The sequence below is a fragment of the Aquarana catesbeiana genome, linkage group LG01 (genome assembly GCF_042186555.1).
Source record: "Aquarana catesbeiana isolate 2022-GZ linkage group LG01, ASM4218655v1, whole genome shotgun sequence".
NCBI classification, from domain to species: domain Eukaryota; kingdom Metazoa; phylum Chordata; class Amphibia; order Anura; family Ranidae; genus Aquarana; species Aquarana catesbeiana.
The window spans coordinates 328,916,044-328,941,922 of NC_133324.1; positions in this window are offsets into that span (position 1 = coordinate 328,916,044).

Here is a 25,879-nt window from a genome sequence, read left to right on the forward strand (position 1 = left end):
TCTTTGACTTCTCCCATATTGTTCAGGTAGATCTCCACCTCTTTAAGGTTGCCTACCCCTGATCTACAGTTATTATGCAATTAGCTTTTTCCTTTGGAAAGTGCATGTTTAATGATCTTAATGAATAAAGTAAAGTTGTGTTTACTTCAACTACCACTATCTACTAATAAACTTACTGTACTATGTGCTCGCAACATTTTTTTTATTATTTCCCTTGCACGTAATTGGGAAATCAAAGTTTACACGGGTTCAGTTTAAAACCCATCTCAAGTCAAAACACCCTTTAACCCATTTTTAATTTACTGTCATGTGATCCTCGGCAGCACCTCTTCCGGGGTTAGCAAATAGTGATCCAGTGCTGGAGTCCGGGCCTGCTGCCAACTGGTCTTATTGCCATCTCGTTATGATTTAATCATGCTGTAGTATTGCCAGAGATCAGCTTTAGTACATCAGCTCCTATATTTATATATGTAGCACTACCCCCGCTGAGTGTTGAGTGATGCTTGTCCTCTGGAACTGCCCTGACCTTGCAAACACCTTGATTCTTCTGGCACTCTAGGTTCAGACATGAATTTGGCAAACACTCTTCAGTAACCTTGTCACAAACAGTACCCAGTACAGTACTGTACAAAATAAAGGCAATGAACATGGATTCCAATAAACACTGTTGTATTGAGTGCTTCAAAGTAGTTCAGGTCAATTATAGAACATTTGGCTTGCAGCAATACACAGTTAGATGAGGTTAGAAAGTAAGCAGAGTTAATACAGGTAACAATTAATAGGCAGATTAACCTCCCTGGCGGTATGATTTTTGCGTCTCAAAGCGGTACATTGTTTTGCATAGAAATTTTGCGTTTTATATTGCAGGCCTGTAATTCTTAAGAATAACTCACTTAAATCTGTCCAAACAAGAGTCTAGTAGACATCCCGGGTATGATAAAGTTTGAAACACAAAATCATAAATAATAATATAATTAAATAACTATAAATAATTATAACAAATAATAATATAATAATAGTAACATTTATTCAATAATGTAATCAAATCAAAAACACTGAAATTTGCTCAGTTGCAGAATTGTAGCTGTCTATGCTTTCAGTGTTTGATGACAAATTTCTCCACCAATCATTATCGCTCAATTCTGCGAGTGATTCTAATTTATTATCGCTGTTTTCTAGCTGGTCTAAAACCACTTTTGACGTAAAGGGACACTTTTTGGTTGCTATGGACAATCTCAAGTTTCCAGGCAGAAAGAACAGTATATATAATATAAAACTGCATGCAGGACACTGGACAAAGCACTGGGGATAAAAGGGATGTGAAATAATTTCATACATTAACTTCTTCAGATCCGCGCTATAGCCGAATGACGCCTACAGCGCGGACCTGCTTTGCCGGGAGGGCGTCTATTGACGTCCTCCCGTACCCGGGCGGCCTGTGCACCTCCTGCAGGGCGCACATGGCGCGCGCTGTGATCAGCGAGTCTATTAGACTCGCTGGATCACAGATCAGAGTAAGGGGTTGATCCCGAACCCCTTACCACATGATCAGCTGTCAGCCAATGACAGCTGATCACGTGATGTAAACAGAGCCGGTAATCGGCTATTTTTTCTCCTCACGTGAAAAAAAAAGGCGATCACTGGCGGCCGTGAGAGGGACATCAATCCCGATCACGGAGAGCTGCTGCCAGCTCCTCAGTGCCCACCTGTGCCACCTACCAGTGCCACATTGGAGCTGCCTACCAGTGCCCACCAGCACCATCCATCAGTGCCCACAGTGCCACCTATCAGTGCCCACAGTGCCACCTATCAGTTCCACCTATCAGTGCCCACAATCAGTGCCACATTGGAGCTGCCTACCAGTGCCCACCAGCACCATCCATCAGTGCCCACAGTGCCACCTATCAGTGCCCACAGTGCCACCTATCAGTTCCACCTATCAGTGCCCACAATCAGTGCCGCATCAACAGTGCTGCACATCAGTGCCACCTACCAGTGCCCGTCGGTGTCACCTACCAGTGCCCATCAGTGCCACCTACCAGTGCCCATCAGTGTCACCTACCAGTGCCCATCAGTGCCACCCATCAGTGCCACCTATCAGTGCTCATCAGTGCCATCCATTAGTGGTACCCATCAGTGCCACCCATCAGGGGCCATCAGTGCCGCCTTATCTGTGCCCATCAGTACCGCCTTATCTGTCCCCATCAGTACTGTCTTATCTGTGCCTATCAGTGCAGCCTATCAGTGCCCACCAGTGCCGCCTCATCAGCGCATATCAATGAAGGAGAAAAATTACCTGTTTACAAAATTTTATAACAAACTATGAAACATGATTTTTTTTACCAAGTTGTGATTATCGCTAGTGGCTGCTATAGCCGATAGCGATAATCACTGTCTTTTTCCGACAGGGACGGCTTCCCCTGCCCCCTTGCCAGAAGAAGACAATGACTCAGCAGGAGGGATTTCTGCTTCGACTCCTAACTAGGGTTGCCACCTTTTCTTCAAGTCAAATTCGAACACTTTAGCGGCACACAGCAATCTTTTTTATGGTATAAACTATACATATATTTTGCAATTAAATAACATTTCTAATCATATGAAGTTAATCACAAGAGTCCCCCTTTACATCAGAGTCCACCGAGTTTCCCTTTTACATCTGAATCCGCCGAGTTCCCCTTTTTACATCTGAATCTGCCGAGTTCCCCTTTTACATCTGAATCCACGGAGTTCCCTTACACTGTAAGGGAGGACTCTGCAAACTCTGATGTAAGGGAGAACTCTGGGGCATCTAACATAAGGGATGCTCTGGGAACCCTAATTTAAGGGGGGGGGGCACTGAGAACTCTGATGCACGGAGAGGACTCTGATGTAAGGGGGAACACTGTGGCTTCTGGTGTAAAGGGGAACTCTGATGTAAGGGGTGCTCTGAGAACTCCGATTTACCTTAGTGTACCCACTCAGAGGCAGGAGAGAGAAGGGGGGAGACTTCAGTCACAGACAGGGATGGATGGTGAGCTCACTCACCCCTTGGCAGTCAGCACCTCTCATCCAGATGTATCTGAGGCTGCTGGACTTCAAATTTCCGGCCCCAACTTTCCTTTTCTGAGGCACAGTGCTGGGGATTGGAGTGTGGGCAGACACAGAAGGGTAGGGGCTGGAGGAAGAGGAGCAAATCGAGCCCTCTCTCCTCTCCTGTCTGTGTGTATGTGAGGGGGGGGGGGGGGATTGTTAGTGCTGGCTTTGGGTAGTGTGAAAGTAAGTGTAACAGACACTCCCGGCTTAGACAACTGCAGCCAGCAACCTTGCTGGGAAGCCATAGTCCAGTCTGAATAATGTGTTTCAGGCAGTTTGAAACCCGGACACATGATTACAAACCCAAACTGTCCAGGTGAATCCCGGACAGGTGGCAACCCTACTCCTAACTGACCTCTCAGATGCTCCTGAGCCAAGAGAACAAGCCCATCAGTTACAGTCAAATGTATAGACTATCCCAGAATCCCTATCGCCCCACAAGTCCCAAAATCCTCTGCTTCAAGACAGGAAGTGTGATCTCCCTCTAGGGTCAGGAGATGATGCAATGACCTTGTCCATTAGCATAAAGGGGGAAATAAACAGTCTATGGTTCTTTTTTTTTGCAATGACTCCTCTCCTCCATTTCTTAGTAGCCCACACCTGGCTACATACGGTATATTTCTAGAACTCTGACCGTAAGATCTTTCCCCTGGGACTGAATAGAGAAGCCCAGTCAATGTGTTTGAGCTGAGCAAGACAGCAGTTACAGTATAAAGTAGTACCCATTTACTCACCATGCTCATATGCAATGCAGGTAGTGAGGCAGGAGCTTAAGGCCTCCTTCCCCCGGCTGTTTAGCTGCACACAGTGGATTCATGCAGCTGCAATGACAAGTACATGTGAACAGCAGAGACTTCTCAGCCTGTACAAAGTATTGACACGCTGACAGCAGTCATCACATAGTTCATATGTAGCCGCACACCAAGCAGGTATCTGCAATTACGGACAGGTGTCCTACTCTGGACGCATCCCTCCAGAGAAAGAGAGTTAAAGGGGCCTAAGCCTGAATATGAGCATCACAAAAAGGGCACTCTGCCATGCTTACATTTATATCTGCCTGAAGTTAAGCTTTAAATAATCTTTTCTAAGTCGCTCAAAATGTGGAATGAAAAAAAAAACTGCAGACAGATTATGATTTTTAGCCTTTTACAGTGTCTGAAACCAAACAATTAAAATTCACATACAGGTACATTGTAAATAAAATGACGCTTCAAGAGCATGGCTTGGTCAGTTCAGTTATGTAGTGTTGTTGTTGATGTTAGTGTAACTTTAACTGCGCAGGCAAATTGTTGCAGTGAATTTGTCGCAAAATTCTGGGTAAATAAAGCGGAACTTCACTCTCTCATTCAGAAATGTACTATTTTTAATAATTATGCTGCTAGCATTAGTACAAATAGTATAATGTTTTAAGCTTTTTTTTTACATTTCTTCAGTTAATTCCTGGTTTCCAGGCCTAGGCAAATGATGTCATACATTCAAGGAGTCTTTAGGAGGGGAGGAGGTTTTTTTCCTGGCTAAGCACACCCTCCTGCCGGTATTCTGTCAGATTAGGCAACCTGTCAAAACTTGTAATGGAAGTGACGTTCCGTCATGGCCATCTTGGTACACCCCACACTCAGCCGCAGTAAGCCTACAGTCTGAAGTCGCCAAGCAGACATCTTTTTTTACACCCACTGGTGTCTTGCATTTCACACTTTTTTTTTTTTTTTAAATCTTTTTTTATTAAATTTTCAAATTACACATACGGCTGTAGCCCACGCTGGGGCAAGACCAACAGGTCACATTCTTGTACAGTAACATAAAACATAAGAACTAAACAAAACAATCTACTGCCCCAATGTGGGGAGAGGGTTCAGTGTTAATTATGTTCAAACCTGGGATATCAGGATACAAATTAAGGTGTTACGTTGGGACTGAGTGTGTGGTCAGAGACTATGCTTTAACTAGAATAGGCTTGATCGTCACTTGTAGTGGAATCATCAAGCCAACATGCCCAAAGCTTATTCAATTTATCGGGGTAACCCCTGTTCGCATAGGTGGCCTTATACAAGGGTAGACTGGCATTTATCAGACCCTTCCAGAATTGGATAGAAGGAGGGGATGGATGCTTCCAATTCATTGTGATGGCTTTACGAGCGTAAAACAGTAAGAGGTTAATGAGTATTCTCCTGGCCATGTTCACTGACAGTTGCTCAACCAAACCTAAAAACAATATCTTGGGTTGCGTGGTATATGGAGCTTGGTTACAAGTTTAATCACTTGAAGGACCTCTTCCTAGTATTGTATTGCTGGACAGCTCCAAAAAATATGGAAAAACTCTCCAGGTTGGTGCGTACATCGCCAACACAATAAGGAATGTGCCACAGACATCCTGTGGAGCCTGTAAGGCGTATAATATGCTCGGTGCAAAATTTTATATTGAACCAGCTTAGCCCTGGCTGAGACCAGGGGGGAGAAGGGGAAATCCCAAATCTCCCTCCAATCATCTTCATCCAGTTGCGGGATGTCCCCCACCCATTTCCTGAAGGGCTTCCCGAAGTCCTTCACTTGGAGGGTAGATTCCAATTATGAGTATGATAAAGTTACCTGTTGGCCCAGAAACTGGCACCTGAAGACATGCGCAATCTGGAGGTATCTAAAATGTACATGTGCGGGTACATTAAATTTTGATTGCAGAGTACTGAAAGAAGACAATTCAGTGTTAGTGAAGCTTCACAATTTTGTGTTTGGCCCAAGCCTGTGGGTCTGGGATGGTGTAGAAATGCGGAGATTGGGATTCAGCCACAATGGTGTTTGTGGAAAGAGAGAGTTCGGCTGGGGCGTCTGCAGAGCTTCACTTAATTTCCACACTTGTATGGTGGTGCACATGGAGGGCATGAGATGGTGTTTCCCCCTAAATAACAGCCCCTGTAATGCCTCCAGAGATTTGACAATTGCTACCTCCAGCACTGTAGCAGAATTGGTTAGATCAGGCTGAAGCCACCAATGGGCAGTCACTAGCTGGGTAGCCAGGAAATATTTATAACAATCGGGAAAAGCTAATCCCCCCCCCCATCCACAGGCCTAGTCAAAGTGGTATATTTGTATCTGGGTGGTTTTGATCCCCAGATAAAGGACGTGAAAAGTTGTTTAATGGAGTTAAAGAGTTTTTTTTAAAGCCACTGAGGAGAGTTTCTAAAAATATATGTGAATTTGGGGAGGAGCTTCATTTTAAGGTTAATGCGTCCAATTAGTGAGAGGGGTAGATTGATCCATGCCTTCAGGTCTAGTCTTAACCCTAGCCAACATAGGATCCAGGTTGAGTTTCACAAAGTCCCTACTATGTCTGGATATCACAATCCCCAGATAGGTAAAGTGGTCGTCCCACTGCAGCGGGAGAGAGGTGGGTAAGGAAGATCTAGCCTCTTCGTCCATCGGTAACAGCTGTGATTTGTGCCAATTCACCCGTAAACCCGTGAAGGTTGAGAAGGTGTTCATAATTCTAAGGGCACCCTGTAGAGAGGCTCCAGCATTATTCAAGAAAAGCAGTAAGTCATCGGCATAAAGAGTCACTCTCTCCTCCAGCCACCCCACCCAAAGGCCGCAAATCTCGGGTAAAATTCTGAAGGCTTTAGCAATGGGTTCCATGGCCAGGGCGAAGAGGGCTGGGGAGAGAGGGCATCCTTGTCTGATACCCCTCTGCAGGGGAAAGGGGCCAGATAGCAGGCCATTAAGTCTTATGCTTGCCAGGGGGCCAGTGTAGAGCGTATGTACCCAGTCAATAAATTTTAGTGGGAATCCCATCCTCCTCATCACCTCCCATACATACACCCATTCCACAGTATTAAGTGCCTTTTCCATATCTAGGGTGGCAATCGTTCTAGTACCCTGATTTGTGTGGGGGGCATGGATATTGGAGAATAATCTACGTATGTTGATATCTGTGGCCCTACCTGGCATAAAGCCCATTTGATCCGGGTCTACAAGGGATTTTATAACTTTGTTTAGTCTGGTGGCTAGCAACTTGGTAAGGATCTTCAGATCACAATTGAGAAGTGCAGTTGGTCTGTATGAGGCGCACAGCTTGGGATCCTTATTGGGCTTAGGTATTAGGATCATATGGGCTTCCTTCATGGAGGTGGGTAAAGAGCCTGCTTGTAAACAGGATTTGAACAACTCGGCCAGTCTTGGTGCAAGCAATTCAGTGTGGGCTCTATAGAGTTCAATGGGCAAGCCATCGGGGCCCTGGGCTTTACCCGCCTGGAAAGACTGTATGGCAAGTATGATTTCTTCCGGGGTGAAGTCTGCAAGCAGAAGATTCCTCTCAGAATCAGAGAGCCAGCCCAGTGCCAGGGTATCTAAAACAGAGGTCATGGGCACATACTCGAAGGCACCTGGCAAGGAGGAAGTGTACAGTGTAGTGTAGAATCTAGTGAATTCCGTCAGGATGTCCTTCTGTGAGACGGCCATCGTGCCATCTGTTGTGTGGATTTTGGAGACAGCTGCAAGGGGTCTATCTTGTTGTGCTAGTAGTAGCGCCAGCAATTTGCTGTTTTTGTCCCCATACTCAAAATACTCCTGCCTACAAGACTGTATGCCAAGTCTAGTGACTTCAGAGACGTGAAGATGTAATTCCCTCTTAAGTGAGGAGAGGTGATCAAAGTTTGGGGCAGTGGGTGATGCGGAGTACTGATTTTGAGGTTCTAATGGTCAATTTCAGCAGATTATGATCTGAAAGACCAGAGGGAAGATAACATGCCTCTTGGATCTCGCTAAGGAGGGCTGTGTTTGCAAATGCCAGGTCTATACGTGATGAGGCCTTAAAGGTGGTAGAGAAACAGGAGTAGGTCCTGTCGTGAGGATGTAACTATCTCCATACCTCCGTAAAGTCTGTGGCACGTGCCCAGGTACCCAGATCTGAATTGAAATTGAAAAACAGGGGCCAAAAAAAAAAGATCTGATGCAGGGTTTGTTCCCATAACTTGTCAACAAAGGTGAAAACTTCAGGTCACTAGGACCCCGTGAAGCCTTGCACACAGGGCTGGTGCAGTTGGAGCACACCCCAAGGAATCTTCTGACAGTACCTGGTTAAGTTCCAGACGCAAGGTGGGTGAGGGAAAACTGGGGTCAACTTTAGCAGTGTGCCGTGTAGACAAGGTGCTCCGCTTCTGGAGCATGTGGCTAATGGCTGGATCCCAGCCTCCATAAAGGGCTGAAACAGGCAGAATTGTAATCCAGTGAGGAGGTCATGAAGAGGATCAGCGGGAATCAAGGCAAGAAACAGCTGCGGCAGGGGTTTCAAAGTAGCGAGTGGAACTACCATCCACCACCCTAAGCTTGTTGGGGTACAGGGGGCTGTATTTCAGGCCGTTCTCCCGGAGGCGCTTGCGGATCTCCGTGAGGGAGCAATGATGTTGCTGCACTTCAGGTGATTAGTCGGGGTACAGGGAGATCTTGGAGTTTTCAAAGGAGAGCTTCACGGCATTTCTGGCGGCTGCCAGCAATCTATCACTGTCATGGTAATTGAGGAGCTTAATCAGGAAGGGTCTAGGTGGAGCATCAGGAATGGATAGCGTAGTGGGGACCCTATGGGCTCGCTCCACTACAAATGTGGGTGGGAGATCCGTGATCGTGAGGCCTAGCAGCGTGGCAAGGAACCCTTTACCAAATTCAGCAGGTTTGGCAGCCTCGACCCATTCTGGGAGTCCCACCACCCGCAAATTGTTAGGACAGAGCCTGTTCTCCATGTCCACTGTCTTTTCATGCAAGGATTGTACCTGTTTTTGGAGGAGTCTCACTTCCCTGGAGTGCTTGTGCACCGTATCTTCCACCTGAGCTATACGCCTCAGGCATCCTGGACCGGAATTTGTCCATATCATGCCTGATTAGACTGACATTTGTGGTCACCGTGTCGATCTTGGCGGTAAGTGTCTCCTTTAGGGAAGTGATAGCAGCCATCAGGTATGCCGATGAAGGCGTACCTGATGAAGAATTTTAAAAGCAGCGGTCTTTTGTCACATTAGCAAACGTGTGAGATCAGCAGGCTTGCCGCTGCTTTTAAAATTCAACATCAAAACAGTGTCACAGAATTCTAAATACTGTATTTGATGATATAAGCTCAGTTTAGTGGTAAAAATAAGTGTGAAATGCAAGACTTCAGTGGGTGTAAAAAGATGTCCGCTTGGCGACTTCAGACTGTAGGCTTAGTGTGGGCGAGTGCAGGGTGTACCAAAATGGCCGTGACAGAACGTCACTTCCGTTACAAAACCTGACGGGTCGCCTAATCTGACGGAACACCTGCAGATTAAGTAAGGGCAGATGGATTCCAGGAAGTAAATGCTACATGAGTCATCTGCCCTTACTTAAGATGGCCATGGCCAGAAATGCTAGGGAGGGTGTTTTTCAATGTGATTTCCATGCAAAAGAAAACATGGAGACATGGATACGTTTTCTTTGAATATTAAAAATGAATTAAAACACATTTTTGATTTGTGGTGCTCAGATGCAGTGTAGTCCTGCTTAAAAAACTGGCACAAACTGCTCTGAATTTCCTCCCAATGGTTTGTCATATCTGTCAGGAATTGGAGCTGTGATATCTCTGCAGGTAAGATTCTAACTCAACCACTCGTTGCTGGTTTTTTGCATTTTACATTTTATTTTATTTTATAGTACCTGGAATGGCCCAAGTACACAAAGAGACCCCTGGTGTGGCAGGGTTGAGAGAAACCATGGCATGAAAGGACAGAGTCAAAAATTTCAGCAGGAAAATCTTGATCCTAGTTTACCAAGGAATCTAAAAAATGCAATTATCCACCTCTGTCTGAAATGTCAGTTTTGGGTGGCAGGGCCCTTTAAAATGTTGGGAGCTGTACAGTTTTATGTAGCGTATATTAAGTAATGATAGCAAGTATAAACAACATCAGTTAAGCCTGCTTTGCAGACCACAAAAAATATCCTAAGCTATTGCACAATATATGCTGCAAAAATATGATTTAGGCATCAGAGATTTCACCTCTAGAGGGGATGGTTTTGTACATCTGAATTCCTAATTATGGTAAGGACTAAAAAATACATTATACATTGTATTCCCTTTTAGTCTGAATAGCTCAAGCTCCAATTTACGAACAAAAAACTGAATTGGATTCCTGACTGCCATATTCATATGGAGCGTCTGGAGTTTTGTTAGAGAGAGTCAAACAGCAAACAGCTTTTTCTTTGCTCTTTTTCTTTAGAAACCACGTAATGATTGGTAACACCAGTGTCATGAGTGCATTTTTTATACTTGTAATAGAATAACACTGACCTCAAATTGTCAGAGTTTTCCACTTATGGCTCTAGACAAATGGTCACTGTATGCATTATAGAAAGTTAAGCTGGCTATACACTAGTAGAATTTTTGTTTTGAAATTTTTTGTTTTAGGATAATTAGTTAGATCATCAATGGTCATGAGAAAATTCAAAAGCGCAGGATAAAAAAAATTTCTGGAACAAATTCATTTTTAACAGTGTTTTTTTGGTTTTCATTCAGGAGATTACATTTGATCCAAAGTGGAATGTTAAAAGAAAACTCAATTTTTAAGTACTTTAAAACGACATTCGTCAAATCATCGAATGTACTAATTATCGTATGATTGTTTGTTTGAAAATATACCAGTGTATGGCCATCTTGAAAGAAAAGATGAATGTGTAAACCTGTCTACCAAGCAACTGCACTTGTGCGACTTGTCATGCAACTTTGGACATCAAAGTTGCATGACAAGTCGTTCCCCATGCTTTCCGAAGATAACCATTCACATATGTGCGACTTAAAGTTGCAGCGACTTCAAAGTAGTTCATGCACTACTTTGGTCTGACTTTCATGCAACTTGAGGGCCAATGACTTCAATGTTAACCCTCAAAAGGTGCAGGAAAGTTGTACCTGAATGTTATACAATGCAACAGTTGTACAACAGTTGTCCATTATTACTGATCAAAGCCAAAGTTGTATCCAAGTTGCACCTTTCTAAAGCTGCGTCAAAGGTGCGTCAAAGTTTCACTCCAAAGTCAGTGCAACTTTGGAGTCATACAAGTTTGAATGGTGCCTAATGCCTCGTACACACGATCGGATTGTTGGCCAACAAAACTTATCCGAAGGCTGTTGGCCCAAACTTGTCTTGCATACACACGGCCACACAAGTGTTGGCCAACAATTACGAATGTAGTGACATACTAGTGGTTTTTCAGCTCTTTAGCGCCACCCTTTGGGCTCCTTCTGCTAATTTCGTGTTAGTAGAAGTTTGGTGAGTGTTGATTCGTGCTTTTCTTTTCGTGTTTTTCATTTAGCGATTTTCAGTTTGCGCTTTTCATTTCGCGCATTTCATTTCGTGCTTTTCAGTTTGTTTCTGAACAGCCATTCGTCAACCAGCCATGTTGCGGTATCAGAGGAAATAACGTGTTATTTATTATTTGCCTTTGAGTTATTGCTTTGACATTATTTTTTTGGTTGAATAATGATTTGATTTGGTATATTTTCTATATTTTTGGATGCATAGAATGCACATTTTGGTTAAGTTCTATTGGCAGATAGCATATCTAATTTTATTTGTTTTCTTTTTTTAATGCACAATAAAAAAATTGTGTAGAATAATACTTGGCTATGTGTTTTACTTCAAATGACAGTTTGGGAGTAGGCAGTTACATTTAAAAAAATACAATGTAAAATTAACAAGGGACACCAACATAGTTGTATCTTTGATCTTAAAAACTACGGGATAATTGTGTTGTGGTAACTTGCCCAAATAAAAAACAAAAGAAGCATAATAATATTATTCTTGATATCACTAGAAAAAAAAGCCTTTGAAAATCAGTTTGCAATAACTCCATCAGTATCACCAGCAAAGCAGCTTCATTATTATCCCATTAAAGAACAAGAGAATTGTGCGCTGCATTTCAAGATTTCAAAATTTGCCACGTCATGAATGTTAATTCTCAATTACGAACGCTAGTTTACAAGACTGACTGCTTCTGCTTCCGAGCATGCGTGTTTGTACTTTGGACTTTTGTCCAACGGACTTGTGTACACACGAACGGAAAGTCCAACAACACACATTTGTCCTCGGAAAATTTGAGAACCTGCTAGCCAACATTTGTTGGCGGAAAGTCCGACAGCAATTGTCCGATGGAGCATACACACGGTCGGACTTACCGCCAACAGCCTGACATCGAACATTTCTCGTTGGAAAGTCCAATCGTGTGTACGGGCCTTAAAGAGGGCACACCAGTGAGTGCAAGCTAACTTTGGTGTACGGGCACTGCAGAACCACTATGGGGGAGATGTGCTAAAACTGGTGCACACAGAATCTGGTGCAGCTTTGCATAGTAACCAATCAGCTTCTAGGTTGTATTGTCAAAGCCTAATTGAATAAGCTGAAGGTAGAACCTGATTGGTTACTATGCACAGCTGCACCAGATTCTGTGTGCACCCGTTTTAGTAAAGCAGACCATATATTATGCAATTTTCTTTCCTTCCATCCTGCTCAATTCTACCATCAACACAGATAACATAGACAGGGGAATCCCTCACACAGCTCTATTGTGTTCTGCCGGCGGGGAGCCCTCCCTGCTGTCAGAACACAATAATCAAGGCTAGCAGCTACAGCAGCTGGCAGTGATCACATGAGAAAAATCCAACAGGCTGGTTGTACTGAAGTCGATCGATGGATCAACTTCAGTACAATCAGCATGCACATAGATTGATTGAGTCTCGGCCAATCCCTGCTAAACCGGCCGAGATTAGATACATCTATGGTCAGCTTTAATCTCCCCCAATGTGTCAGTGAATAGGACCACTGTGCACATCTGGATTATCATCAGTGTTGGGACTTTATAGACATACCAAAACTTGTTTACATAACTAAACCTTTAAAACTTTGCTTATCCTTTTTTTTTTTTTTTTTTAATGGAGGTGTAGGCACCAATTATGTGTCTACTTGTAGCAGCAGACTAAAATAACCTCCAGCTATAATGATATGTGTGATCTTGTGATATGGGTGGAGTGCACGAAATACAATTCATTCTTTTGCCATATCACACATGTAAAATGGGCCCTTTATTTCTTAAACTGTGTTGTAATTTCAGATGACAGAGGAGGAGGTAACATCCCCTAGTGAGGTACAGACAAATGCAGGGGATGTTAATCTCAGTACAATGGGTTCTGTATACTACTGGCATTTCTATTCATTCTGCTCATAAGACAGGACTTGCGTATTGCTAGACCTGTAATGGTCTGTCAGGGTTGTGTATGGCAGGTCTAATGTCTCTTTAGTTGTTTCTTAAGCTGCCTGTTTTTCATTCAAACCAGACAGCTTCCTTTCACTTACATGAGCCCATTGTTCTCTGAATTCAAATGTAAATGTTTGACTTTCTTCAGCCTTCTTCTGCTACAGAATTTTTTTCTTTACCAATATTGCATCCTTTTCCTTTTATTTATTTATTTATTTATTTCAACAATGAGAAGATAGCACTTATTTGGCAATGGCTGCTGGGTCTGCTGAGAATCTTTTGCTGATGTCCAGCAAATAAAAAATGTTTTCCTAGAGCTCTTACCATGTAGACCTTTCACTGACTTTTGGTACTCCTATTAATGTTCACCGCTCAGAACGTAAAACTAGCAAAATACGGATCAACTTTCAGCTGGTTCAACAGAGACTAGTTGAATTTCGATCCATCTATGGACGTTCCCACACAACAGAATTATGATTGACTTCTCTCGAGTAGGATTGTTCGAACAGCGCTGATCAGTGTATTTTGACATCAGAGGAGTCCCCACTGTCAGAATACAATAGCACTCCAAGGAAGATTCCTTCATTCACCTTGCTTGTGTGGATGGTGGAACCCATTTGTTTTTGCTTTTTTGATCAGCAAAAAAAAAATTATCCGCATACTGTATGGTTAGGGTTAGAAACTGAGCACACCTGAAGAAAACTTAAAGTAGAAGTCCAGGCTAGAACTAACTAAGCTTAAAATGGCTCCCTCCCACCTTCTAACACCTATACTAACTACCCTGTAGAAGGAAGATACTTACACTTACCTATTCTCATGGCACTCCAGTCTGGTCATGTTAGTGGCTCTCAGCGGTCAGCTTTAGGGGAGAGGAGGGACAGCTGACAACGAATGCCCCATAGTAAACATATGAGTGACGTCTCCACCCAGGCATTCCATCTGTTGTCAGAGCTCTCTTGTAGGCAGAGTAGTGCAGGCCATACACGATTTGAATCTCGGCCAGTTCCTGCTGAGATTTGAACCGTGTGTGGGCAGGCTGTATGTACCAAGTTGGTCGATTGATCAACTTGGGTACAACTAGAATTCTGGGTTTTACCTGCTATTATCGCTGGTGGCTTCTATAACTCCAGTGGGGAGAAGACAGTGGCCCAGGAGGAGGGTTTCCTGCATCAACACTGTCCGTGTTAATGGGGGAATTGAGCAAATTTATTTCCTGCAACCCACCATACAAAGAAAAAGAAAGAAATTCCCTCCGTGTATGGCTGGCCTAAGCTTCCACATTTCCTATGAATAGAACATCTATTTACAGATATTAACTTAATAAGGATTATGGAGATTTGATTCCAAAATAGCGGCTGTCCCTCTTGAGGTTTTCCTAGCATGAAATAATAATAGACAATCTGCTCTGTTTTGGAACTAGTGCTGAAGTTCTTTTCTTCCAAAACTACATTTGTTCATTTCAATATCTAAATCAAGGTTAGACGTCTCAGCAGATTTTGCACGCATGCAAACTGTTCCATTGTTTTCTTTTTCTCATATTTTAACTAGTAGTAAAAGATACCCGCCATTCCTACCAGCAATAAAGGCTCTATCTAATTTCATTCCAAGAATTGACATTTGTCAATTGACAGTTGTATGCTGCTATTGAACTATGCTTTGCATGGGTGCTTGTATTATAGAGATGAGCAGAAGGTTTGAAGCCAATGTAAGCAGCTTGGTCACAGTGGCTTGCTCTGGACTTCACACGCGGTACTAACAACACTGCTCTCAATTTCATTTCAGCATTGTCAGCTCTGTTGGTTTCATATGTTAGCACAGTACCCCTTGCTCATTTCTTTCATGCCAGTGTTCATGGGCAGTGGAGGATTAAGGTGGTCATGGGCCCCTAGGCTACTTTTTGTGTGGCCCCCTCCTAAGCATGCTTTACCAGAAAATAAATTATTTAGTGCCATGTGTAAAAGGGTAGACCTACATTACATGCCTCAAGTGCAACTCTCAGGTCTACAGCCCAAACACATTCAGACATGAGCCTACTATAAACAGCAATGCCACAGAAAAAAAGCATTCAAAATACGCCTGCAAGCTGGTAACAGATTTTACCTTTCTAAACCAACAGTTAGGCCAAAAACGTCTGCAGCAGCTCCTGTTTAACTGAGGCAAAATCACAACATCCTGACAGAGACCAATCGAAACGCTGTGTAATATTCCAATAAAATAAAAGCCATACAAATACCATAAACAGCAGCAGCAGAACATAAAGGCAAGCAATAATCAACAGCAGAACAATCATACGTTCCAACGGCAGGAAGTGCCAGCATCCATCGGCACAGCCTGTCCATCGGACACCACTGCAATCCAGGAAACGGACCAGACTCACTCCCAGGATATCCGGCAGCTTTTGCCAACATGCTTGTTCACTATGTACCTTTGTGAGTACCTTTTTACAGTTTTATTAAACTCCATGTTTTTTACTGCACTTAGAGTGGCGCCTTTGTTTCATTTTCAGAGTGCATATAACACGCACCCTAACATTAAGAGGGAAGTTTCAGGGGAAAAAACTTCCCACAGCCCCCTGCACAGTACACAGCCCCCTGCACAGTACACAGACCCCTTTCCCTGCACAGTACACAACCCTCTGCACAGTACACAGCCCCCTCTGCACAGTTGTTAGGGGCAACTCTTAAATAAGTTGCTTTAAATTTATATTGCTTTGTCAAATTATTGCTTCTATAAGAAAGATGACACGGAGTCAGGTATGTCTGTATCACAGTTCTGAGCATGAGAGAACTGCACCCTTTACTTCTTTTATAGGCAGCTCTACAAGCAGTAATCTTATCGGCATTACCAAATGAGGTTAAGGTACAAAGAGTTTCTTATCAGCGAACATGTAATGATTATTCAGCAGTTCCAAATTCCATCTAGATACAGATTGATACGTACACAGAAGAGAAAAGCACAAACAATTTAAATAGAACAATTGATACGTACACAGGTAAGAAAGGAGCACAAACAATTTAAATAGAACAATTGATACGTACACAGGTAAGAAAAAGCAGAAACAATTAAAGTGGAACTCTAAGTCATTATTTCAACCCTATCAATTTCCCCCTTTGACATCATCCTCTCCTTCCCCCTGGGTCCTCATGAATAAGTTCTAGTCAGTTTTTCCCCAGAGTCCTTTCCCTGACCGCGAGTTGTCAGAGGGGTAGAACCCATCCCCCTAGGTATTACCAACATCTTAAAATTCAAGAAGAGGAGTTTTATAGGAGTAGGGTGATGTCAATACACATTTATCGGTATGCCCTGTCTATTCTCCTAATTTTCCGATTTATTTTCCTGTATACACATATATTCGTGATTGTAAGTGATATTAATATTAGAAGTATAATTACCATTGGACTTAACAACCAGTGAAAGGTATTGGTTGCTGTAGAAGACATTCCACTAAATATATCCCACCAATGTGGTGCAGTATCCTGTTGTATCTGTGAGGAAAGATGTACTAGTCTACCTTTGTCAATAATTGCAGATACAAGGTTATTCTGTAGGGTATGTTCTAGTGTTTCTATGTGTTGTCTTAACAACTCTGATTGTTCCAAAACCTGTTTTAGTGGGTCTAAAGAAATTATAAAGGGTGTAGTGTCAGTGAGATTATGTACCTCATAGACTGAAGAGAATATCTTATCGGCGTCTGGTTCAAAAAGATAGGTGTCGTTACCCCATTGTAATATTTTTAATCTTTTTTATACATCCCGCAAACGGCGCCGATTTATTTAATGCTGACATGGTGCGGTTATCATTAGTAATGATACAAATATGCTGGGGTCCTATTTCTATGAATCTATTGTTCACATTTATCAGTGTTCTTTGCATTTTGCATATGCTAGTTTGGTATTTTAACAAGCAAGGTTCATATACTGGGGAACTTCTGCCACATACCATTCCCTTATTGGTTCCTTCACATAGAGTTAAATCATGGGTTCTGTTTCCTTTATCTACATATTTCCCATATATTTCTGGATACCAAAACTCGTCATTAATTACTAGTGGCATGACCACTATTTTACACATTTCCATTACATCTGCTACCCGGTATGCTTCGAACCTTCCTACACACCATTTCTCCTCACATTCTATCTTATCCCCTTTTACTTGGAACCATACACCATCGTCAGTTAAACCCTTAAAATATTTCATCCAGGTATGATAATTTCCCAACTGTAGTTCAGTCCTGGCCCTATTTATTTGTATATGATAGGATAAGAGGTTAAAAGAGCACTGTGTGAAATTTACAAACTGTTGACTTTGATTCCACAGCTGGAGCTCTGCTCCTATCGTGTGATTTATTAACCCTCCCAAAAATTGTAATAGGGGTATTTCTTGCAGTTGGGTTTCAAAAGTGGTGGGTAACCATTTGCTTGTGATAGTCAAGCTGTCAGCTATGTGTCCCCCTGCATGCTTCCATCTGTTGTTCATTTCTTCTATCTCGACCGAGTTTAAAATTCCCATCCCTGTACCTTATTTATCTCATATCCTGATACATTTGCCACTTTAGGGTCATCTATGCTCCATTTGAAAGTCATTGTTTCCTCTACTTCAAGTACATTAATACCAGGAGTCCATGCATATATTTGTAAAACAACAATCTTCAACAAAAAATATGTAAGTAGATATTTCATCATGTTGTTTTCTCGGGTTGTTTCTTACAATGTGATGCGTGTATCCAGGTAGGTTTTCCTTCCAGCTTTACTGAGGTGGCTGTGGTCAAGAGTACTTGGTAAGGACCTTCAAACCTGGGTTCCAATGTCTTTCTGGTGTGTTTCTTTACATATACATAATCCCCTGGTAGCAGCGTATGTGTACCTGTTATTGAATTAGGGTCTGGAAGAGAAGAATACACACTTTTGTGGATCTTAGTTAGACGTTGTTGCAATTGTATCACATATGCAGTCAAACTATCACATTGCAATTGCATACTCTGTGGAAAGTATAAACCTAATCTAGGTGCATTCCCAAAAAGTATTTCGTATGGGGATAATCCTGTTTTTCCTGTTGGAGTGTACCTTATAGAGAATAAAGCCAGAGGCAGGCATTCTGGCCAAGGCTTGTTTAACTCTTGCATGGCTTTTTGTATTTTTAACTTTATTGTCCCATTTACTCTCTCCACTGATCCTGAACTCTGTGGGTGGTAAGGGGTGTGAAAACTTTGTTGAACCCCTAACATGGTCATCACATTCTGCATGATTTCTCCTGTAAAGTGTGTCCCCCTATCTGATTCTATGGTTTCAGGAAGACCAAACCTAGGTATTAACTCAGTGATCAGTTTCTTAGCTGTGGCTTTAGCTGTAGCCGATTTTACTGGATAACTTTCGGGCCAACCTGAGAATAAATCGATACACACGAGGACAAATTCAAAGGGGCCGCTCTTAGGCATTTGTATGTAATCAATTTGCAGTCTCTGTTTTCGTGGGGTTTTTACTCTCTGTCCTGGGTTATTCAGGAGACAGATTTGGCAGGCTGCACAGTAGTTTCTTGCAGTGCTACTGAATCCAGGGGCGAGCCATCCTTGGTTCACAATCCTATACATGGAATTGGAACTGACGTGTGTGGGTAGGTGAACTGCCGCTGCCATTGCTGGGTACAGAGAGGCAGGTAGGCATATTTTGCCCCCTTCCCTCCATACATTGTCAAGGTCTGGTGCTGCTCCCATTCTGACCCACTTATCTTTCTCGCTCTCCCCTGCTTGCTCCTGTAATTTACTCAGCTGCTGCCATGTTGGTTCTGGGATACTCACCTCTACCGCTGCTAAGGTCTCAGGGCTTCCTTCCCCTAGAGCTGCCTGTTTTGCAGTCAAATCTACAAATGCATTTCCTTTTGCCTCAATTGTTTTTGCGCTCGTGTGTGCCGCTATCTTCATGATGGCCACCCGTTTAACCTTTTGAAGATTGTTCAGGACTCTCTTAATCCCTTCTCCATGTTTTACAGGTGTACCTGCTGCTGTCAGATAACCTCTAGCCCTCCATATGTGGCCATAATCGTGCGCTACACCATAAGCGTAGGCAGAGTCAGTGTAAATATTCCCTTCTCGTTCTTTTAAGTATTCTAGGGCTTGTTCTAAAGCTTTTAATTCTGCTTCCTGTGCTGACATGTGGGCTGGTAAGGCCTGTGCTTCAATTACCTGCGTATCAGTCACTACAGCATACCCTGTGTGATATTTACCCTTGTCATCAGCAAACCTACTGCCATCTATGTACAAAGTGTGCTCAGCATTTAAAATCGGTGTATCTGTAACATGTGGGAATCCCATTGTCTCCTGTTCCATGAGCTGAAAACAATCGTGCTCATTTACTTCCTTAAACAAAAGAGTGTCAGTTTCCTCATTTCCTTTCTCACTAGTACTATTAGCACTATCATTCCCCCTTGCCAAATCTGGTGACTGAAGAGGCAAAAAGGTGGCCAAATTTAAGGTTGTACAGCGCTGAAAAGTGACATTTGGAGGTAAGAGTAAAGTACACTGTAACCTTAATTGCCTAGCCATTGAAATGTGTTTGGGCTGTACCTGAGACAAGATTGCATGTATGTCATGTGTGGTATGCACTACGACTGGATTGTCTAGAACAATCTCTGATGACTTATCTATGATAACTGACACTGCAGCTACCGCCCGTACACAAGATGGTGAACCTCTAGATACTGGATCTAATGCTGCTGAAAAGTAAGCGACTGGTGTTTGTTTTACATGTGCCTGTGTCAGAACACCTGTGGCGTGTCCAGTGATCTCAGCAATGTACAGATTAAATATCTTAGTATAATCTAAAGTGATAAACGACTCATATGCTACTTCTGTAAGCATATACGGTACAATTTTCAAACAATCGTATAATGGCTGCATCAAAGCGCTAGCATGTGGTATCCACTGTCTACAATATGACATGATACCTAAAAACATACGCAATTGTTTGAAATTCCGTGGGGGTAACTTTCCCTTTATCACTTGAACCCTCTCCTCAGTGAGATGTCTCGTACCCTGTGATATACAATGTCCCAAAAAGATAACTTTTTCCTGACACACTTGCAACTTTTTCTTATTAACCTTGCAACCTTTTTCTGCCAAAAATCGCAACAAATTAAGGGTGGTGTGCAAGCTTTCAGTCTTTCACTTATCTGTGGAATTAATCCTTCCATAAACTGTCTATTGAAGGCTCGGATCGTGACTGGCAGAGCCAAATCCAATCCCTCATCTGCCATCATACTTTCCATAGATAAGTAAAATTCTGATACAGTCTGTCCTGGCATTTGTTTCATGGGTGATATTGACCCCCTCTCTTGTTGTTTTGCCTGACAGAAAGCTTCTAATCTAGCAATAAAAGGGGCCCTTGAGTCTATGTGTCTGACGTGTCCTGTCTCTAAATTGCCATCCCCCTCAGCTCAGTCTGCAGGTCGGTCATAAACTGGTTAAACAGGGTCAGAGTCATTTTATGTCTACATAAATCCTCCTCATCCTGCCAGATTGCTTCATGTGTATTCATTAACTGTGTCACAAATCTACAGAAAACAGCTGGCTTTACTATAATGCATGTATCAGTGCTTACGGGGGCTACAGTTTCTGAATGAAATTCTTGTACTCCACAAACCTGAAAAAACCCATTCTCTACCCTTAAGTACAGGATATATCTTGTGTGGTTTACGTTCTACGTCAGTGTATGGGGGTGGGATGGCTGAGCTGGGATTATTTAAAATTTCAACATTTTTTGTTCTTCTATCTTTCATATCCCAATCATCACAGTCTGGATTATATTTCCACCCCTCTTCTTTTGCTCTATTTGAGACCTTAATTAAGCATTGAACCTGACGCATCCATTGCTTCTCTAACACCTCTCCTTGTCTGTCCCTTTTTATTTCACTTTTTTTTCACTATTTCACTCCATACATCCGGGTCTAAACCCGCTGCTCCTTTCACCTTAAATTTACGAAAGACATCCTTTAAGTCCTATGCTTCATCTTTCCCACAGATGTTTTTAATTATCTGTGGCACCGTATAGTGCGCCACAATTCCCTGACGGGGTTTTGTGTTCCTCTGGCCCATTCTAACAGTCCTGCCTAGGTAGCGTGTGGGACACTTAGTGTACAATATAATGCGGCTACAACATACACAAGAATGAATAATTACTTTATATGCTAGCCCAATAACAAACCAGCTAAGTTACACTAGTTCCTTGTTGCCTTCCTCCTAGGGTGCTAGAATACTAAAAACCTCTTCCGGAATGAGATTTCTGAAATCGAATTACTTTATATGCTAGCCCAATAACAAATAATTACTTTATATGAGAAAAAAGGCAGATCACCGCGCTATACCTTAGCTGAATTGGTGCATAAAAACATATTGAAAACAAAAATTGAAAACAATCTAATGTGACAAATCAGTGATCAAACATCAGCATGAAGCAGCCGCTAAAATGTGGGATACACACATAACAAAGTAAATACAAGAGGAGCAGCGCTGTGATAAAAAAGTTCTATATGATAAACCAGAACGAAAAATGTGAAAATATTAAGCCCAAAAATTGGGATAGGCTCCAAGTTCATAGATTACAAAAACAGCTGGACCGTCCTATTCAAAACCAATCATGGATGGTAAAAAGAAGAAGCGCGAATAAATGGAATCAATAAGTCCTTCACCACACCACTGTGATAGTAAAAATGCGCGCTTACCAAATGGCAAGCTTGGAAGAGCTTGCGACCTTAACCCGGTCGGGGCCTTTCAGGATGGAACCATCAAGGGGAGGCACGCCACTTTGGCTTGGATTAAGCACGCTGTTCTTCCAATTAACACTCTATGTGGAGATGTGACCCCTGGCTAGGGCTAAGCCTGACACCTCTTCTGTAAACCTGGAGGAGCTTGAACACGCCAAAGACATTTGGAAAGGAAAGCTGTGCAGGGATGGCCACTAGTCCTGTAAATACCACAGCCAAAATTGGAATAAACTAGACCTCTAACAGAAATAACTGCAATAAGCATGTGTTTGCCTTGATCATCTGCTAAGCCATTGGAAAATGGGCGGGGGCAGATGATCAAGGTGATGATCCAATGGCTTAGCAGATGATCAAGGCAAACACATGCTTATTGCAGTTATTTCTGTTAGAGGTCTAGTTTATTCCAATTTTGGCTGTGGTATTTACAGGACTAGTGGCCATCCCTGCACAGCTTTCCTTTCCAAATGTCTTTGGCGTGTTCAAGCTCCTCCAGGTTTACAGAAGAGGTGTCAGGCTTAGCCCTAGCCAGGGGTCACATCTCCACATAGAGTGTTAATTGGAAGAACAGCGTGCTTAATCCAAGCCAAAGTGGCGTGCCTCCCCTTGATGGTTCCATCCTGAAAGGCCCCGACCGGGTTAAGGTCGCAAGCTCTTCCAAGCTTGCCATTTGGTAAGCGCGCATTTTTACTATCACAGTGGTGTGGTGAAGGACTTATTGATTCCATTTATTCACGCTTCTTCTTTTTACCATCCATGATTGGTTTTGAATAGGACGGTCCAGCTGTTTTTGTAATCTATGAACTTGGAGCCTATCCCAATTTTTGGGCTTAATATTTTCACATTTTTCGTTCTGGTTTATCATATAGAACTTTTTTATCACAGCGCTGCTCCTCTTGTAATTACTTTATATGCTAGCCCAATATCAAACCAGAATGCGGCTACAACATATACAAAAATGCGGCTACAACATATACAAGCATTCCTTTAAGTGGCCAGGTATCCGACTAGATCTCCGGACTTTATGGAGATCTTATTCCCCCCCTCGTATCTGGGGTCCCTCTCATGCACTCTTATCCCTGCTTTATGGAGCAGACAGGGCTTATACTCTCAACCCGTCTATGGTTTATGAGTTAGATGTGAGGTTAAGCATAAGCGTCAGACCCCCAAGCTCACAAGCCCTCAAGTTCCCAATCATGTGAGGTAAGGCGCATTCCGTTGCTTAGTTCGGCAATCCCCTTCTAACTCATACCATCCTTGACAAGGCTCATTCACTTTCTCAACAAGACAGACAAGACAGACACAGACAACAAACAAACAAATAATTCCAGCAATATAAACTAAAATATGCAGTAATTCTAGACTCACCACTACAGAGGCTGGTGTTTTAAAAACAGGAGAACCGTAACTGACAGAACGGATAGGCACAAATCAGGGGAGCACAGAATATAAGAAAAATAAAGCTTTTTCTTACCTGCGCAGGTTTTCGATCTGTGGTTCCCGGAATGCCTGTCCTTTTGTTCCGTCAGCGTAGCTCAGCCACCTCTTGTAGTATCATCGGTGAGTCCCTCGTTCGGGCGCCAAAATGTTAGGGGCAACTCTTAAATAAGTTGCTTTAAGTTTATATTGCTTTGTCAAATTATTGCTTCTATAAGAAAGATGACACGGAGTCAGGTATGTCTGTATCACAGTTCTGAGCATGAGAGAACTGCACCCTTTACTTCTTTTATAGGCAGCTCTACAAGCAGTAATCTTATCGGCATTACCAAATGAGGTTAAGGTACAAAGAGTTTCTTATCAGCGAACATGTAATGATTATTCAGCAGTTCCAAATTCCATCTAGATACAGATTGATACGTACACAGAAGAGAAAAGCACAAACAATTTAAATAGAACAATTGATACGTACACAGGTAAGAAAGGAGCACAAACAATTTAAATAGAACAATTGATACGTACACAGGTAAGAAAAAGCAGAAACAATTAAAGTGGAACTCTAAGTCATTATTTCAACCCTATCACAGTACACAGCCCCCCTGCACAGTACACAGACCCCCTGCACAGTACACAGACCCCCTGCACAGTACACAACCCTCTGCACAGTACACAGCCCCCCTGCACAGTACACAGACCCCTTTCCCTGCACAGTACACAACCCTCTGCACAGTACACAGCCCCCCCTGCACAGTACACAGCCCCCCCTGCACAGTACACAACCCTCTGCACAGTACACAGCCCCCCTGCACAGTACACAGACCCCTTTCCCTGCACAGTACACAACCCTCTGCACAGTACACAGACCCCCTGCACATAACACAGCCCCCTTTCCCTGCACAGTACACAGACCCCCTGCACATAACACAGCCCCCTTTCCCTGCACAGTACACAGACCCCCTGCACATAACACAGCCCCCTTTCCCTGCACAGTACACAGACCCCCTGCACATAACAGAGCCCCCTTTCCCTGCACAGTACACAGACCCCTTTCCCTGCACAGTACAGAGACATCTGCATAGTACACAGACCCCTTTGCCTGCATATCACACAGGCCTCTTTCATTACAAAGCCCCCCTGCACTCCCAGGAGACCCCCAGTCTCCTGGGAAAGATTACTCTAAAGTTGAGATAACATCACTGCCAGCCCTTTCTCATACACCGCTCCTCCTGTGTCACTCATTGTAAATCAAAGCTTCTAAATACCTCAATTAACGCCATTCTTCGTGAGCCGGTCATGTGACTGCTCTCCTCTGCTGTTTCATTGACGGTCACATGACCGCTCTCCTCCTGCAATCAAAGGCTACACTCGGGAAGGAGGTGGAGCGGGAGGAGGAGAGCGGCCAGACAGAGCGGCTTTAATTGAGGTATTAAGAGACTTCCATTTACATTGAGAGTGACACACGAGGAGCTGTGCATGAGAAAGGGCTGGCAGTAATGTTTTCTATAAAGTACGCTGGCAACGCTGTCCCAGGGCCAGGAGAGTACAGCTGGCCTGACACCCCCCCCCCATGGGTGGCACCCGGGGTGGACCGCCCGATCCCCGCTCCCTGTTGGTAAAAAAACATTTATCGGCATATTCGTATAACACGCAGGCATGGTTTTTATTCTACATATACATAAATATATATAAATTAATAAAAATATCATGGCCAATCGGGGGCCCTTGCACACTTGGGGCCCTAGGCTGCAGCCTAGACCAGCCTGTGCATTAATCCGCCCCTGTTCATGGCTTGTGCATTTTTGTGGCTCAAGGTGGAACAGGAAATACCTGTGAAAACAGATGATGTCTTCCAGCTTGGACCAATGATTTGAAGGTACCTTGTGCACTGATGAACAACGTTGGAAAAAAGCAGACATGGTGTGAATCTAGGGCTTCCCCCACTCTGGAAAACAGACATTTGCCTAGTATGTGCAATACAAATTTGGTAAATGACCCTTCAAGTCATATATTCATTTAACAGTGCTTTTTCCATTCAATATCTCCAGAATGCATGCCCACTTGCAGTAGGCAAAACCTTTTGTTTTTCCATTCGTAAGGGGGGCATTTTTCCAAGTGTTCTACACTGTAATGCCCTGTACACACGGTCGGATTTTCCGACGGAAAATGTGTGATAGGACCTTGTCGGAAATTCCGACCGTGTGTGGGCTCCATCACACATTTTCCATCGGATTTTCCGACACACAAAGTTTGAGAGCAGGCTATAAAATTTTCCGACAACAAAATCCGTTGTCAGAAATTCCGATCGTGTGTACACAAATCCGACGCACAAAGTGCCACGCATGCTCAGAATAGATAAAGAGATGAAAGCTATTGGCCACTG